This window comes from Sylvia atricapilla, chromosome 4 (assembly GCF_009819655.1).
Source record: "Sylvia atricapilla isolate bSylAtr1 chromosome 4, bSylAtr1.pri, whole genome shotgun sequence".
Taxonomy (NCBI): Eukaryota; Metazoa; Chordata; class Aves; order Passeriformes; family Sylviidae; genus Sylvia; species Sylvia atricapilla.
In genome coordinates, this window is record NC_089143.1 from 29,655,243 (window position 1) to 29,672,391 (window position 17,149).

Genomic DNA, 17,149 nt, shown 5'->3' on the forward strand with positions numbered 1-17,149 from the left:
GTTGTATCACCTCTGCCTTTCTATGTCTGAAACAAGACCCCTGTGGAAAGACTTGGGTGCATGTTTCAATATTTTCTGTTCTTACAAAGAACTTCAACAGCATGGCTGAATCCACTCCCAAAATGGGTTTCAGAGAAAAAATGTGTGGTAAAAAGAGGTTGCTGACACTTTATATGCATGGAGAGGCATTAAGTTCACAAAAATATTAGGCATGCCCATTAATCTGTTATGAGCAATTGCCTTTCTGGTAATTCATCCATTCTACCATTCATTGTATTCTGTCCCAGCCAAATTACCAGCATTTCAGAACAACGTGCCAAAAATCAGCTGAGGTGGTAGTTTACAGCTGACAAAAATGGGGCCTATTAAATTCAAAAGAATTTTGGAAACCAACCTATGCAAGTCTAAGTACATCAAATTTCAGAGAGGCAGCAAGCATTACAATTTTTTATTGCTATTTAACCAGTCAATAAATGAGGTCTAGAATATTTGAACTTTTCATAAGGCTTTAGACTGTACTGCCTTGTAGATAACCAGCTTTACTGATGATCAATGTAAAACCAAATGTACTCATGATTTATGCTAAAGACTTCTTTGACCTCTGGAGAATATTTAAAGATTTCAAAAGAGAAAACTCAGAATGTTGGCACATTAGATCACTATAGCTCTTCTGCATTGAGTTCAAGGATTTTTTAAATGGTTGAAATGTTAAAGGCAATTTTCAGTAATATGCTTTAATGCATTTACATTGTTTTATGGTTGCTTTTAGCCAATTTAAAAACTACAGAGTACTTATATATGTCCATTAATATATATGCAAATATGATAGTTTAAAATAATGTAAATGATTTCTGCTAATTTGGTATCACAAAGACCAAAATTGTTGTTATGTAAAAGGGAAGAGTCAAATGAGTGAGGCTCAAACTCAACAACAGACATTTCATGAGATAATACTGTCTAGTAATATAATTGTCAATTCTGACAAGCTAGGTTTAAAACCTAGAAAATCTCTGTTCAATACAAAATTCTTCACCCCTGTCAATAGTCATTTACATAACTATGTTTGCTCTTTCTTCTAGGCTTTTGAGACTCTCACTTTTGTTGGTTTTTCCATCTTGAGGCTTAGTCAATAAGTTATCAGTGAGCATTTCTATACTGTTAATGTATTTAATTATGAGATATTTGTTATTTCCTTATCTTAAAGGGATGTCTTACAACAGTACATTTCGTCTCTGGGATGAACGTATAGATTTTGGATTCTAGTGGATTACATAATGCTTTTAGAGGAGTTATATAATTTAGAGCAGTTAAAAAGCTTATACGGTTTTGGCACATGCTCCTATATTAAGAGCAGGCATATATTTTGACTCTCATGTCCTCAGTCCTTTAGTTCTTTTGCCTTTGTTTCAAGCAAAGGAAAAATCATGCCTGTGTAAGTAGCAAAACCATTTATTACCACCAGACCTCTGTACTTCTGTCTGTGTGTGCTGGGTTCTGGCACTAGGGGAAGGTAAAGTGAAGGATTTTTTCCTGTAATGTGACTCTATCCTCTCAATGTGATAAAGTTCCAAAGCACAGGATTTGTCCCTTCCCATTAATTTCTCTGTGCAGAAGGCAGCAAGAGTGAGAGGGACTCCTGTTGTGCTCTGCTTGACAGCCCTGACTTAACCAGGGCTCCCCTCTCCAGCAGGCAAATAACACTGCCAGACTGGAACAACCCCATTTAGGCTGGATATGAGGATCATTGCTGCATTCTCAGTGAGAATGTGTTTGTTTTTCACTAAAACAAATGAGGACAACTAGTCAATAGAGCAGTTTATGAAGTGTTTGATGGAGTGATAGCTGGCAACTGTAAGAGAATGCAGTTTTTCTAAAGCACCTTGTGTCAGTCATGGTTGAAACCAGAGAATATTGTCAAATATGCCTGAGAATATTGTCGACCTGCCTTATGAAGAAATTAGAAACTGGTATCCCAAAGGTCCTTTCTGATCTTTCAGAGGAGCACATTTTTCTTGTCATTAAATAAAAGCCATTTCTGCATCAATAATGAACTAATTGTTTATAATTGGTAATTGCTTTTGCTTAGTGTCTGATAAAATTCTGCCTCTTCCAAACTTAATACTGATTTTCCACTTCTAACATTTTGTAACAACGTGCAATAACATCGTCCAGGATTTTTTTTCTTTTTTTTCTCAATCCTGAAAACATCCTTATATGTTGGTGGATTCATTAACCATAATTTGGATGTTTTTAATCACTTTGATAAAGACAACATTAATTTGTAGGTAGTGCCAAAATTTTAAAATCCAACTGTTGAATGACATTGAGTGAAATGCTTTGCAGAAATCTCAACATATTATGTCAACACGATTACATTTATGAGAGAGATTAATATCTTGTCAGGGACTCTGCCTTCTGTTAGATTCACAACTTCCAGCTTTAGTGAAGGGAAAAAAAAATCAAGATAGGTTTTCACTTTAATGGTTGAAGTCAACTGAAGGATTAACCTGTCTTTCCCAAAAGGCAGGCATTCTTCTGCATAACTATATCTATGGCATGTTCATTTTCAGGAGCTTAGACCTTTTTTATGCTGCTTCAGTAACTGACAGATGAACTGGGAGACGAGCTTCATTTCACATCCTTTAATTGTATCACAGCTCTTGGACCATCCAGCTTGCTTGCTGAAGCAGTGGAACGTTGCAGACTTTCATTAATACCTGTCAGAAGTTTTAATTTACCAAAAAAATTGTACTGATTCAGAAGTAGCCTGCTGGATAGTCACAGTTTTAGAACATGAGCTTGTCCAAAATCTTCTCAAAGCTGATGGAAGTGGGTTTGTTCCAGAGGTAATAAATTTTCTCTACCTGTGAGCAGTTTCTGCTTTGATAAAGGCAGACAGCACAATACATAATGACTGTGCTCAGACAATGTTCTAGAGTAGCACTTTGGCTTTTGAAAGTTGTCAGAGCTTGGTTGACTTCAGTGGCATTGTTCCAGTTTGCACAGTCTGAATATTTGACTCTGCTTCTGACTGCACCTTTCTCATCTGAACTTCTCAACTAAAAGACATATCTCACTCCCGAAACTTCAGGAGTTCAAATGCAGGTCTTAAAATTCCCAACTATTTGCTTCCTTACATTGAATCCCAATCTCTGAGAGAAGCCTCGTGCATCTTTGTGCTATCCTGCGCATAATGCAGAGATACTCTGCTATGTTTTGTTTATGGCATTATGTAAAATTTACAGCTATTTTTTTACTCATCATTATCACATAAACATACAAGTATCCAGGCTGAGTTTCCACATTTGTCTGGAATTTTCAAAACAGCAATAATTGTATTCTTTTGTCTTGTACTGACAAGTACTTGGGAGGTACAGAGGTTTCAGTCTTTGTTTAGTTAGCATTCAGCACAATCTGTATTTTCTGTTTGTCATCACTACATCATACACCCACAAAGGCAGAGATACCATTTTTTGTCTGCTCCCCTACACCACAGAAGCTACTGATCAATAAAAAAGAAGGCTGCCTTCTCTTCTTAAGGGACTTTAAGCTCTAGAGTTCAAGCAGAATGAGGAAAGTAACAGAAACACCTCTACTAAACAGAGTCACCACAATCCCCTTCTGACTCAGAAGATAAGGTATGTAAAACATTTTCTTCCTTAGCCCCAATTACCACATAAGCCAAAGACGAAATATTCCTATGTTTCCATCTCACACGTAAAATGAATTGCCTATTTGAACATTATTAGTGAGAAAAGGGTAAATTGCTGTGTAGCTGAAGGTAAAATCTGGTAGCTGTCAAAGCAAGAGAGAAGTCCAGCATATCAAGACTCTTAGTACCTACAGGTTATTTGTGTCTAGTAAGAGTTGAAGAAGTTCAGCCCTTCTGAAAACCAGATCATGTTCACAGGTGGTCTAAACCCTTCTCTTAATCATGGAAATTTCAATTCTTCTGTCATATTTCCTTACTGGCAAGATGATGAGTTCAGAAAAACCTACTTAACCCCACTCCATGCACTGCCCTAAGCTGAGATGAAAAATACAGCCGCAGTATTTCCTAGCAGATACTTGAGCTTTCTTTAAAGAATCCTCAGTAGTACCAAGCCCAGTTTTCCTGAAAATCTTTTCAGATTTTTAATTATCCTGGATAATTGAACATTTTCTCCTTTGCAGCAATTTGTGCTCATTACTCTCTGTCCTATGCTCAATGGACATGAAAAATGGTTTGCTGCCTTCATTCTTGTTCCAGTCTTTGACAAGCTGGAAGACCACTAAGTTTTCTCACTCTTGTCTTCTCTATGCACAGTCAGCACTGTCCTTTCATGTTTTCTTTCTTCTTTAATGGCATGTTTGCCTAATGGTGGAATAGTGTTTTGTGGAGAATATTAGGTGACATGGACCCTTGATGTCACCCAATGACACCTTGATTCCTAAAGTCAGATCAGTGCACTGAATTTTTGTCAGATGCAACCAATATTTCTTCTCTCAAGGAGATAAAAATGTAATTCTGGGCTTGCGAAGGACAACAACAACTTTTTCACTGACATCAGCAGATGGGCACTTCATTCCAGGACTTTCATCCACAATAGATTGTCCTGGAAGCAAGCACTGGAACTGAAAAACCTTCCATGATGTTGGTATTTCTGAGAAAATAGTGCAAAATGCAAGGTGCAGTGCAATATTAGTTATCACAAATGCACAGAACAAATGTTCTAAATGGTAACTAACAGAGACAAACCTAAGCAGAGAAACTTTGAGATATTATGCTTTCTTGCCAGAGCTCAAAAACTTTATTTTAGAAAAAATAAATTTCTGAAAATAATATTACTGTGACCATAACAAGGTAAAATTGTCTCATTCTTGTTTTGAATTAGTGCAATTGAGAAACTCACAAGATTCTAGTCAAAAGTGGAAGTGTCAGGGCAGAAAATGGCATTTGATTCTAGAAAATATTTTTGTAGAGTTGGCGCTGCTGCCCTGTTAATGGCTTTATTGTAGGAAATAGATATGGTGTTCTGTCTATGTTATGATAGATAAGGAGAAACTTAATTGGAAGTTTAACTTTTTCTGATCTAAAAGTGTTTTCTCTGTGCCTGAGGTGTGAAAACCTCATATGTTTGCTCAGATTGTGACATTGATCACTGTAGTCTTGGCTCCGATTCCCTGCAGAGATTTAACCAAATTTTTGCCTCTAAGGAATTTTTTTACAAGCCCGTGACACAAACACTGCCTCTCCTCTACTGTGTGCACACTACTGGGGACCAGATACTGTGTGAAGTGTCACAAATGGTGTGAAATACGAGGAAGTGCTGGATAATTTAACAGGATTTTTGATGATTTATAAAATCTCTAAAGCTTTATGGAATCATGATGAGATTGCATCAGTTCCCAGAAGAGGCTCGGACACCAAAAGAAAACACGTGAATGTTTTAGTGCCCAGAATAGGATTTCAATTTTCCAGTTAATCCTCTTTCTACAAGAACCATAAAACCATGATTTATTTAGTCAGGTATCTAAAGTGAAAACATGTACAGAGATATGTGAAGTAAGCTGCTGTTCTTATTTATTGCTTGTTCTGTAACAGTGCTCAGTAATCCACTTCAGGGCAGAGCCTGATGTATGAGAAGCACTGCATACACAAGTATCAGGGAAGCTGCTTATTTGAAAAACAGTATATTCCAAAAGTTATTTCAAAGTAAATATTTTACACCTAAAAATTTATCTGGCCTTTTAAAATTAGATGAAAACATCACTTGAAAAAAATTTCACTTATTTCCAGATGAACTGTTTTGAAAGGAATGGATATACTGTTAGAAAGGAAAAGCCATCTTTAAATGGTTTAGCAGTGTTATCTTACGAGGCTTCTGAATTCTGCTTCTCATTGTAGACGGCTTACATTTGTTATGGCTTTCAGTTCCTCACAGAGGTTCTCATTCCAGATTTTATTTTTTGACAAAGTTACCAAGTGCAATGTTGTCTTGGATGAATGGGACTCCACATCAAAGTGCTACAAACCTGAATGCTATTATGTAATCATTTGAATCCAAAGCACCCCTTTCTGTTTATCAGAGAGCTGAATCAGGGTCTAATGTATATTTTCAACAAAGGTGTGCTTTTTGTATTACCTTGAAGAAGCAGTGTGATGCCTGCTCCTATGGCTGCTAAGAAATGAAGAAGATGCCCCTTTCCTGTGGTGTGTTTTCTGCACAGAGATGATACGGACTGACATTCCTGGGGCTTTTTTTCCAGGTACTTCTGAGCATTGGGTTAATGCGCTTGACATGTCTGGTATGATTGTATCACACCCTTGTCAAGCAAGGATTTTGCTTAGTGGTTGGTCAGCAATTTATGGGGAAGGAAGGGCCCATCAGCCTCAGTTAGGAAATAGGTTAGAGCCAGCTTTAGTGGGAATGGGACAGAAAAGAGCTCTGCAGCCACAGCCACATCAGTGAACTGGGACTGTGTGTCACACTGCACACAGTTCAGGAGTAGTGATGAAAGGAGCAGATGCTGTCTCCTTAGAGAATTTTTAAATAACAATCTTCAGAAATCACCTTTCACTTATCTACATGCTGGTTGGGCACTGGAACAGCTCCCCAGGACAGTGGTGACAGCACCAAGCCTGTCTGAGTTCAGGTACACGGTGTGTTTCTTGGGGTGTCCTGAGCAGGCTCAGGAGTTGAACTTCAATGATCTTTGTGGGTCCCTTCCAACTCAGGATATTTTATGATTTTATGATTCTAACTCACCGTATCCCTTCACAATATATTGGTTCACAACAGCTGACTGTGAAATGACCCAGAAGTTCAGACTTGTTATTTTATCCAGAAGGCTAAAGCCTTAATTAGCATGAGCAGTGTTCCAAACTTCAATCTTGCAGAGAGAAGTATAGCAAGATCAGGCTGAAACCAGGTGATGTGAAGCAAGAAATAAAGTATATATTTTATTTTTTTATCTTTGTTTATTTTAACCAGTGAATAAAGTGGGTCCTAGAACAATTTATGTAAGCAGAAGTTTTTTCTTTAGCCTTAAAATTATTGGCTTTGATACTTAGGTCAGGTAGCTAAACAGATTAAATCACCAGTTGTCTTCTTGGATTTAATTCTAGGTGTTTTTGTACAATAAAATATATAACAGCAAAATTTAAAGTCTGTCACAATGTCCTGTCAGTTCTTAATTCTTATTTATTTTTGCCAGCTCATTCTCCTGCCTCAGCTATTTGTTTTTGATATTAATTTTAAAATGTACATACAGCTGCCAAGTAGATATACTGGTAAGCATGCTCTGGGGTATGGATAAATAAGATAGAAGCCATAGAACAAAGTTCTTTGAGTAAATAAATACTTGAGAGTGTGAAGTGGCTTTCATTAGAAAACTGTGCTCAAAGGACATTTGGAGAGATAATACTAGGTAAATTATCAGGGTATAATATCTAAGTATATTATGCTGTGGTTATATTCTAGTATTTAGTTTGAAGGCTCTGAACTGAGCTCCTTTCAGACCAGTGGTGCTGGAAAAGATTGACTAATGATCTGATAATTTTTAAATTCTCAGTTTTAAATTTTTTTTTGCAATAAATGTTTTCTACCCGACACTCACCAATATTAGATTTTTATCCTATTGAAATGCACATTGAAGTGTCCCATAATCTAATAAGTAAATTTGCTAATCTTGTAGGAAAATCACGTTTGAACGCAATATTTTTCTGTTTCATAGCTGTGAAGAAATGCACATTCTTTACTCTGTTGTAGCATAGCAGTGTCTCACAGCTTCCCACCTCCAGAAAGAAGTGCTCAGACTCACGAGATTCCTACCTCTCCAAAGTAATTTATCCAAGCTGACATGTAAGCTTTAAAAGAAACGTTAGAGCTGAGCTGGTTAAAACTCTGTGAGCTTCATGTAATTCCCTTTTCATAAGAGGCAGAAAGCTCTTTGTTATGCAGATCTGTGTCTGTGCCAGGGATGTACTGTATATCTCGTGGTGCTGTTCCTTCCTACCTTCAGTCCTACATTCAGAGAAGCTGTCTAATGTGGGAATAGCAATCTGCAGGTGGGATTTCTAATGTGTATTAGGCTGGGAATAAGCAATTGAACACATGCTGAGGGTATAAAGTCATAACTGCTGAGCTTAGGCCACCTTTGTACTCAGCCTCAAGCAGCTAAACGAAAATAATAGCAGTGACACATATTTTATCCAATGCTTTTTTAAGTGCAAAGCACTTCACAAAGGTAGCTGGAAAAGCTGTAACAAGAACTGCAACCACTCTTTGCCTCAGTGACTCGTCCACACAGGAAACTACTAATGGTGCAGTTCTGCTCTGATCTACTCCAGTCCTTTTGAGGTCACTCCCTGCAGGAAACTGGCTGCATTTCATTTGGAACAAAACTTTAGGGGGGAGATAAGTAAAGTATGAAAGATGAGAGAACTGGAGTAGTTAGTGGCAACTGATTCATGTGGAAGGGCAGCCTGGCTGAGCAGAACCACTGATGTAATGGTTTGAGCAAGTGCCAGGTGTAGGTACCATGGTGAAGTTATGCAGGTGATGGGAGAGGTGTTATTCTGCTGTGGAAAGTGGAGGGAAGATTTGGGTATTTCTGAGGGAGGTGCTTGTCTCTGAGCCCAATAAATGTTGATTGTTGTTATTAGGTGCCTGGGTACTTGAGAAATTCAGATATGGTTGGAGTGGAGGTAGGACATAATTTACCAGATCTTGCTGAGAAAAGGATGTACCAGCTTTAGGAAAGCCTCCACTTCTGTCTGGACACGTCAGGACACCTAATTAGTTATTTTAATCTAGTTATCTTTGATTGTCCTGGCATGTAATTGCAGGCATGAAGTTTGCATCCCAGCTGAGATCACTTCAGCCCAAAGGCAGGCAAGCAACTCTGCTGCTGCACAGGCAGATGCAATGTGGACCTCCAAACTAGTGACCTTCCCTTCCCTTCCCTTCCCTTCCCTTCCCTTCCCTTCCCTTCCCTTCCCTTCCCTTCCCTTCCCTTCCCTTCCCTTCCCTTCCCTTCCCTTCCCTTCCCTTCCCTTCCTTGCCTTCCTTCCCTTCCCTTCCCTTCCCTTCCCTTCCCGTCCCTTCCCTTCCCTTCCCTTCCCTTCCCTTCCCTTCCCTTCCCTTCCCTTCCCTTCCCTTCCCTTCCCTTCCCTTCCCTTCCCTTCCCTTCCCTTCCCTTCCCTTCCCTTCCCTTCCCTTCCCCCCATGGCCCTGAAATATCACAAGTTTCAACTTCTAGCACTGCAGGTACTTAAAATAGTCTCACTCCATGCTGTGGGACCTTTTCACCAGGAGAAAGCTTTCACCAAAGTAAAAGAAAAAACATTTCAGAAGCTAAATTTTGCCTGGCTGGCATATTATGATAATTATTTTTCTGCTTTTATTTTGTAGATGACACTCCCCACTGCTTTTCTCCTACATAAAACATTGCAAAATTAAAATATATTTGTATGCATGGTCTGTGATACCTTTTTATTCCTGTTATAGTTGACATAAGATTTCTTTTGCATTGTCATTCACTGCTTCCAGGAGTCTCAGAGGCAGTGCAGAGTCACTGACTCTTCATGCCTTTTCTGAGACTTCCAACGATGACAAAATTTCATTATATGTGGCGCATTGATTTTTTTAGTAGTTTTTGCTCTCAGATATTAAATTACTCTCCTATTTCATGTTTTTATCTTCATTATTTCAAGGAGAGTGTGAACAAGGGTAATCCTTCCTTTGCTCCTGATGTGCAAAGGGATGCATTCAGCAGTGTCTGTACCCAAGGCTGGGGGAGGAAGGGCAATGAACAATGCTCAGCATCCTTCCCTGTGGTCTGGAAAATCCTCTTCCAACACAGTTGCACTCTGGCAATTATCAGAGAGAGGGTGTCTCCACAGACCTCACTGTCAAGTTTCTTTTCAGGTGCCTTCCCTGTTGCACAAAAGTTTCTACAGAGCAACAACTTATTTTATGAGACAGGATCAGAGTGAGCCAGGGGAGGAGGAGGGACTATCTGGGGCTTTATTCTTCTTCTGCAGAATAGGAAACTGCTGCTGTGAGTGCATAAGTCAATGAAGCATTGAATTTGCCATCTCCCTGGGCTTGGATCATTAGCTGCAGTGTTATTATAGGTGTGCAGGTTAATCTAGGCCTGTTCCAGTTCTCTGGGTAATTGAAACATGGGAGAAAAGCCCCATCCACCACCAACTTCTTCCTTTAGTAGTTACTTTCCTTTGAGCATCAGGGGCTGTTTCCCTGGAGCATGTTACTGTTGCTAAGAACATGAATGTTCTCAGAAAGGGAAGATTTTACACAGCAGAGATTTTAGAAAGTGTTGAGCAGAGCTTGCTGACATGTAAAATTATGTAGTGTATTTTTTAAAATAAACTTGTTACTGAGCATGATTGACTATATTTCTTTTTAATGATTGCATCCAGAATGAAAATGATGGTGGTGGGGGAGCTTGGATATGATGATAAAGATGACTCCCATCTGAAGTAGAATCACAGTTTAGGGAAAAAGATCTGCAGAGAAGAGGAAAGCTGCAAAAACAACAACAAAGAGTGTATGTATATAAGGCATAATTTCCTGGGAAGAAGGGGTAGGTACAGCAAACAAGAAAGCAGAATTCTTTCTTAATCTCAGTAGTAAAGGGCTGTGGTCCTGGTTCTCCACAGCTGTAAATAGATTTAGCTCCAAGAGGTAAACAAAAGCCTCTTGAAGCCTGTCTTTTGTTAACAGTAGTAAGCTTTTCCAACAAATTCTAGCTAGAAAGTCACTTCAAATAAGGTGTTTCAAGAATAGGCTTACTAGGTCTAACATGGTCATGATCTGTCATTTGCATGATGAATGTTGTACATTGTGATCTAAATATATAGTGAAAGGCTTCAAACACTTCTGTAAGAACTTGCTTTTTTAAAAAACCTAACTTTGAGTCAGGTTTAAAAAGCTTGACATGGAGCCTGGCTGTCTTTTTGATCATAAGCATTAGTGCTAATAAAAATAATCTTGAAATACAGAAATCAGGAACTTGAAACAGTAGAGATGAGCCTGTTGCTACTTGATTGTTGGAACTAATCACTAGTGGACCAAAATAGCATTTGTTTTTCATAGATCAGTTCTGAAACAATTAGTAAATGTAAGCATAAAATGGTATCAAGTATAGAAAGTTATAAAACTTAGATGGCAAATATATTTCCAGCAGAGAAACTGGCAAATGTAACAGTGAGAGCATCAAGGCTGTTGGAAGAGGGTTGAGAGATCCTAGTAGTGATAACAGTAAATTTCACATACTATAGCAAAAGACTTGTTAGGTGATGTTATTAGATTATATTATTTACACTAAATTCAGTGCAAAATTGTTTATAGCTGCTTTTTTTCCCTCTTACTTATGTTGATATAATCTACAACAAGAGCTGCACAGAATGTCTTAGAGCAATTATTTCAGTGAAACCTCATGATCTTGTCTTTGGATTTTTTCCAGCATTGACTGGGAATTCCCTATATGCTCATCTAACATGGACCTCATCTTCTTCATGAGCCTTGTGTTCTTCCCAATGAACTCATGGCAGAATTATTTCCAGGACTCCAATTAAGTAAGTTATGATGTTGTCAGTAAAATTATAAGACACCCTAAAATAATATAGTGGCTGGGGAGTGGTGCTGAAGCATTTACTGTGTATTTAAGATATATTATTTCTATATATACAACTGTTCCACAAACTATGGGCCTCTGAAATATGTAATAGTGCATGTGTGTGATTAACTAGGTTGCAAATCCAAATACAGATCGGAACTTCATCCCTCAACTACACAGTAAGATGAAAGTAGAAATGTTAACCTGCTTTTTCGTACTTGCTGAGAAAATTACTGTTTGCATTTGGGAACATATTTCCCACACAGGGAAAAATGCTTTCCCTGCTCTGGAAGGCAGAGATGCATCTGCTGACCGTGTGTTACCACAGGAGTTTGTGAAGCCCTACAGTCAGTGGAAGGACATGTGACACTCAAAATGACCTTCAACCACCATGTGGGTTGGTTGGAGAAAAGCAATGGGATACCAGATTCCAGGACTTCTTAATGTTTCTTATTAATCTGCATTTTTAAAATCTCCCCCTTTCACAAGGGAATATCATGACATATATTTTTCTTCAAGTTCATAATCATGTGGTGAATTATTCTTCTGCTGCAACAATACCTTCAGCAAGAAGGTCTTAAGTTGGAAATGCCTGACCTGATGGGCCAGAAGTGTCAGTATCAACATGTAAACTTGCTCTAACCATGGAAATTTAATGTTGCTCATACTAGACAAAATAAAATCTAGAGACTTAAGTCTCTTCACTGGCCAAATCAAATAATTTTATAAAGAAGGAAAATAAGTCATAAGCAGGAACTCATTCTTTGTTTATGGATTGAATATGAACTTATCATTGGCCTCGATTTCAGTACCAAATGGTTTGTTGGCTATTGGACTCTCCCCAGAGGCAGCTAGTAAGTGGTTTCTGATTTTTTTACTGCATGCTTGAGATTATCTACAATATCTCAATCTTTTTCTCCTCTGTTCCTAATTAAAAGAAATACAGTTTGTAACATGAAAGTTTAGTTCCTCTAGAGCCTGTAAAAGCATAGACTCAAAGTTCACTTTTTTTCAGTACTAACTTAATTTCTCAGTCCTAGAATAGCTAGAATATTAGGCACAGATAAACACAGAAACAGGCATCCAGAGAAAATTCTTTTAGTGCTTTAGGGCAAGGCTACTAAAGGAAATGGCAGTATTTTATATCCACCTTGATCAGGAACTTATTTCTGTAGCATTCATTCAATTTTGCAATTTCTATTTCAGATTAATAAACAGATCCAGAGGGACAGAATTCCCACACCACCCACAAAACATCTCATTCAGCTGTTTCTAGAAGTTGCTGCATAGCATTTGCTTTCAGCTTTGTTGCTGAATTTGAGGTATTTTAAAATGTCATTACTTTCTGTGGCACTAAGAATTTTGCAGTAAGCAAAATGTCAGTAGGTATGTGAATTCCCTCACATTCTTGCTTTCATGCCACTGATGTAGGTGAGTTTGCTCTTTCTGTGTGAACCATGTTTTTTCTTTAAATTAGCAAGATGTATGACTGTTAAAGCATGTAACCCCTAAACTTATTTTTTTTTCATGTGGCTCATTGCCTCTCTTATCTGCTAGTTAATAAAGTTAAGCAATTTTTTTTGTTGACGAAATGCAGCCACTGCATTTCCTTCTGCCATTTCAGAGAAGTGCCCACAAATTAATTTATAAGTTATATCATAACCTAGAAACTTATTTCTTGCCAACAAATCAAACCTTACAATCCTTCCTGGACCTTGGAAAAGCATCTGTGGTGAACAACAGTATGGCAACAGCCTTGCCTTTGTTTGTCCATCTCCTGTGCAGGTTTTCATAATAAGCTGTCTCAGCTCTATTTGCAGAAACCTTAGGGATTTTTTCATAGAGGCTTTTATTATCCATACAAAACTTTTGCAAAGGATTGTTATGTGCTTGCCCTCCCAGTAATTTTCCCAGCTGTCTTTCTAACATGGTGCTTAATTCATCACTTACACTTGCTTGCTGGTCATTTAAGTATTTTAAACCTCTCCTAATTAAGTGATTCCCAGGGAAGTTTCATGAATGCTTCTCAACTATTTGTACCTGAAACCCATTAAAATTAGGACCATTAGCAGACGGAAGCTGCCATCTCTCCTGATGACTTTGTTGGTTCCATCCATCTGCACCAGAGGTGTTTGTGAATCTCATTCCTCACCTAATACTTCAGCTCTATGTTACTGCAACTGTGACCAGCTTTCCCTTTTTCTTCTAGAAAAGAAGACTCTCAACACATCATCACAGCTTGCCAGGTGCAAGATGATTTACTGTGAATAATAATCAATTGGATAGTGATATATACATGCCAGTTCAGAAACAAAATGATTTCTATGAAATATAACAGCTTTCATCCATTTTCCAATCAATTCAGATTGCTCTGCAGTTGTCTTACTGCATTATTCACTCTTAAGCTGAAGAGATGCCCTGTAAAAAACTTTCTGAAGTGAATCAAATAAATAATAGAAAAAAGAAAGATCCATAATGGAACAGAATTGTTTCAATTAACATTTGTCTTGTTCAGACAGTGTTAATGACACAAGTAGGGGTGGGAAGTTAAAGTGTTGGTTTAGGAAAGCAGGGTCAGTGGGATCCCCAAGGACTGTTCTTGCTGTCATTCCTGTTCTCAGCAGGAGCAGGGCTTGGTCCAGAAAGTTCCCAGAAGGTTTCACGCATCAGGCCCATAATCCTTGTCAAAGTGCCTTTTTTTAAGAGGCTCCAGTTTCTATCCTACCTGTTCCCTCTCTTTCAGAAGACCTGGATAAACCCATCCTTGCATCAGATGAGGGGCAGCTGTGCAGTATCTTGGTTGTGCCAAGACTGGGAATTGGTTGTCCTATCCAACTCTCCATCCTATAGCCATGGGAGCTGGAGGGAGATTCCTGACAGATCAGAGGGCTTTGCAAGGAGTCAGCTCTAGCTTTTAAAAAGTCTCTCTTTTGGTCTACCCAAAGAAGTGCTGGTGAGCAAGCTGCAAGTCTGGAAGTTGTGTGGCCTGGTACCAGCTCATGGAGCATTTGCAGTTGAGGTTTCAGAGCAACTCTGCAGATGAACAGCATATGGTACAAGGGCATTGTGCTTTGTGTTGTATTTAATCACACCCCTCTATAATGCCTTATTATTTAATCAAAATGCCTCTATTTTACAGTGGAAGGAATGTTAGATGCACTATTTTTGTATTTCTTTTGTGATATTTCACTCTGGCTTTAAAGATGAAACCAGAAGGCCAAACAAAACTCATGTGCAATGCAATCCCAGTAAGAAAGACAAAGCTCTCTTTTTAGTAAATCTCTCTTACAGAGCTACTTTGGCCACATGGAGAAGTTGTTGCTTCTCCCTAAGCACAGAAATAACAAGGCACAACTGTTAACTGGAATGACAAATTCTTTCTATTTAGTGTTAGAGAGAGATTCTGCATTGACAATATCTCCCTAGCTGTGCCATTAAAATGGAGGAAGAAGTAAGAAAACCAAAGTGATAAAGAAAAGTAGTGCTCATTATGGAGGCCCCAAATATTTTGTAGAACCAGGCATTGATCCACTTGACTTCAGGGAGCATAGCATTGCTTTGGTTGGTGAAAGGGTTGCAGTGCACTGTATTATCAAGTTTAAAAGAGGTCTGTGACCTTTTTAAATTGCTACAAAATTGCAGCAGATTAGCAAAATGCCTTACAACTTAGAGTGGAAAAGAAATTTTAATATTTAATGTTCCCTGAATAACAGCAGAAAGTAAGTATTTATTTCATGTTGTAATAAACTTTAACTTTGTTTTCTAGAAGCAGCCTGCATCCAAGAAACTATGCTTTTAATGGAATTATTAAGCAAAAACCTGGAAAAGTTATTAAAGCTTTATGTGAATAGCCAAACAAGACATTGCTGAATTCCTATTAGTCTTCCTTCAAAGATGATATTGTAGCAATAATAGATGTAAGGCAATAATGGATATAAGCCTAGTAGAAATATTCATAAAACCAAGGAGATCATAAATCTAATAATGCTGAGGAAAATATGAGTCTGATTCTGACTTCTTTTATATTGCCAGACAAAAATCAGGAGTGTCTCCTTAGCTACCAGTGGAGTCACCTGTGAGAAAGGGATAGAAAAAGCAGTCCTTGTGCCTTATAGGAAGAATAAAAAACTGTAAAATATTGCATGAGTTAGTTCAAATGTGAACAGAATAGTAATTTATACTGCAAAATGAAGAAAGGTGTTAAAATGAGCACATTTTATAAGTGAGAGCTAAACCACATTTGGGGGTCTTCACAAATTGAGGATGTTTTACCAAGTAATCTCTGGCTCATTCCTGATTCCTCTACTTGTCCCTGTGATGGGTAGAGGAATATTGTTCTTTTAAATTAACATTTCACAAATGATCTTTATTTGACTGAACTGAAAAACTCATTTGTGAAACAAGAGGGGATCTTCATGGCTGATACAAACAAATTAGATGTTTTCTGAATAGGTGTTCTACAACACCAACAGGGTGTATGTCTGATAGCTCAGGAGGGGGAGAGTATACACAGGGTCCTGGCCTCTTGGCCATGCTGAATACTTAAAAATATGATTGGGGTCACCAACCAAAGATTTTCTTTGTTGTTTTGTAATTCTAATAAACAGCTTTAGTGATTGGTTAAATCACTGGAGCCTTTTCAATCAGGTTGCAGCAGCTGTTTAATTTACAGCACAGTTAGGATCATCCTCTAAACCTATGGGCTTCTGAGCAAAATAATCAAGTGTGAATGATTTCTGTCTTTCAGATACTATTCAGTAAGTGTTGTTGTATTACAGCTTTCAGGCTTTGGATTAGTAATGTGCATCTAAATAAAGCAGTTGATAGGGTAGGATATGTAAGAATACCTGTCTGCCTCTGACAGGGCACAAGGCTTTTTCTCACAAGACATTAAGACTAAAATGAGCAGTGCAGCTTGGCAGGTGCACTGTGTTCTGGAGAGGCAATGACATTAATGATTAAGTGCTTTGGGTCATTGCTCTGATGTGCCCATTCGCAGACAATCCTGTAAGGTGTAGCAGAGGCCAGCTGAGACTTGTTTTACATTGTGTTCTTCAAATGATTAATTGGTGGATAAAGATCTTATTTATTTATTTCAAATACAGTCAGTCACTGTAGGCTTGTACCATTCACAGGTATAATCCCTGTTGATGTACTGTACTGGAGAGCTGAACAAGTGCAAAAATCTGTCCTCTTGTGTAACCATCAGCTGGGGGAGTGCTAGAAATGTATGACTCAACTTGAGGAGTTTTCTCTTCCTGAGATCTGACATCGGTCTGAAACCCACTAGAGAACAAGCTGTTGCTACTTATTCCACAAACTTTGGCTGCATATTTGAAGTGAAATAGTGAGGTCTGCATTTCCAAATTGCCCGGAGACCCACAGCATCAGGAGTGCTGAGGGGACAATATGGGGTCTGGGCACCACCTAAATCCATGGTTTAGTCTTTTGTAATGTAGAAGTGAGTTTCAAAATGTTAGCTTAAATTTTATGCCTATTAGTTTACATATATGAATGTACAATT